This window comes from Perkinsus marinus, assembly GCF_000006405.1.
Source record: "Perkinsus marinus ATCC 50983 genomic scaffold scf_1104296947126, whole genome shotgun sequence".
NCBI lineage: Eukaryota > Perkinsozoa > Perkinsida > Perkinsidae > Perkinsus > Perkinsus marinus.
Window position 1 is genome coordinate 1 of NW_003210699.1, and position 1382 is coordinate 1382.

The 1382-nt window shown below is 46.4% G+C and overlaps 8 non-coding genes across 8 annotated transcripts; all 8 read right to left on the reverse strand.

Annotated features, from left to right (window-relative positions):
- Positions 1-48: 48 nt before the first annotated feature.
- On the reverse strand, positions 49-120 carry Pmar_PMAR013165. Its single transcript has one exon. It is a non-coding gene; the product is annotated as a tRNA-Thr (tRNA).
- A 102-nt stretch (positions 121-222) lies between these two features.
- Positions 223-294, reverse strand: Pmar_PMAR013166. Its single transcript has one exon. It is a non-coding gene; the product is annotated as a tRNA-Thr (tRNA).
- Positions 295-396: 102 nt separating this feature from the next.
- On the reverse strand, positions 397-468 carry Pmar_PMAR013167. Its single transcript has one exon. It is a non-coding gene; the product is annotated as a tRNA-Thr (tRNA).
- Positions 469-570: 102 nt separating this feature from the next.
- Pmar_PMAR013168 lies at positions 571-642 on the reverse strand. Its single transcript has one exon. It is a non-coding gene; the product is annotated as a tRNA-Thr (tRNA).
- A 102-nt stretch (positions 643-744) lies between these two features.
- On the reverse strand, positions 745-816 carry Pmar_PMAR013169. Its single transcript has one exon. It is a non-coding gene; the product is annotated as a tRNA-Thr (tRNA).
- Positions 817-918: 102 nt separating this feature from the next.
- Pmar_PMAR013170 lies at positions 919-990 on the reverse strand. Its single transcript has one exon. It is a non-coding gene; the product is annotated as a tRNA-Thr (tRNA).
- A 102-nt stretch (positions 991-1092) lies between these two features.
- Pmar_PMAR013171 lies at positions 1093-1164 on the reverse strand. The gene has a single exon. It is a non-coding gene; the product is annotated as a tRNA-Thr (tRNA).
- Positions 1165-1266: 102 nt separating this feature from the next.
- On the reverse strand, positions 1267-1338 carry Pmar_PMAR013172. Its single transcript has one exon. It is a non-coding gene; the product is annotated as a tRNA-Thr (tRNA).
- Between the last annotated feature and the right edge of the window lie 44 nt (positions 1339-1382).

Below are 1382 nucleotides of genomic sequence, written 5' to 3' on the forward strand. Positions count from 1 at the left end.
AAACCTGCTCCTGCTCCTCATACCCGACTAGAGCCTAATGCTGCTGTAAGCCACTTGCCAGGATTGAACTGACGACCTTCTGCTTACAAAGCAGACGCTCTGCCACTAAGCTGAAGTGACACACAAAATAAGTGCATAAATCAATAATCTTCCTGTATCCTTTGCGGAGTGGGCTGACATTCTCCTGCTTCCCGTATCAGAGCAGAGATTTATGGTGCTATCAGCCACTTGCCAGGATTGAACTGACGACCTTCTGCTTACAAAGCAGACGCTCTGCCACTAAGCTAAAGTGGCGCTCAAAATAACTGCATAAATCAATAATCTTCCTGTATCCTTCGCGGAGTGAGCAAACCTGCTCCTGCTCCTCATACCCGACTAGAGCCTAATGCTGCTGTAAGCCACTTGCCAGGATTGAACTGACGACCTTCTGCTTACGAAGCAGACGCTCTACCACTAAGCTAAAGTGGCGCACAGATTGAGTATATGAATCAATAATTTTCCTGTCCCGTTCACAGAATGGGCCATCCTGCTCCTGGTTCTCGTACCAGACCAGAAATTTATGGTGCTATAAGGCACTTGCCAGGATTGAACTGACGACCTTCTGCTTACAAAGCAGACGCTCTGCTACTAAGCTAAAGTGGCGCACAACATAACTGCATAAATCAATAATCTTCCAGTATCCTTTGCGGAGTGAGCAAACCTGCTCCTGCTCCTCATACCCGACTAGAGCCTAATGCTGCTGTAAGCCACTTGCCAGGATTGAACTGACGGCCTTCTGCTTACGAAGCAGACGCTCTACCACTAAGCTAAAGTGGCGCACAGATTAAGTATATGAATCAATAATTTTCCTGTCCCGTTCACAGAATGGGCCATCCTGCTCCTGGTTCTCGTACCAGACCAGAAATTTATGGTGCTATAAGCCGCTTGCCAGGATTGAACTGACGATCTTCTGCTTACAAAGCAGACGCTCTGCTACTAAGCTAAAGTGGCACACAAAATACCTGCATAAATCAATAATCTTCCTGTATCCTTTGCGGAGTGAGCAAACCTGCTCCTGCTCCTCATACCCGACTAGAGCCTAATGCTGCTGTAAGCCACTTGCCAGGATTGAACTGACGACCTTCAGCTTACGAAGCAGACGCTCTACCACTAAGCTAAAGTGACGCACAGAATAAGTACATAAATCAATAATCTTTCTGTATCCTTTGCGGAGTGAGCAAACCTGCTCCTGCTTCTCGTACCAGACCAGATATTTATGGTGTTATAATCCACTTGCCAGGATCGAACTGACGACCTTCTGCTTACAAAGCAGACGTTCTGCCACTAAGCTAAAGTGACACACCAAATAACTGCATAAATCAATAATCTTCCTGTATCCTTTG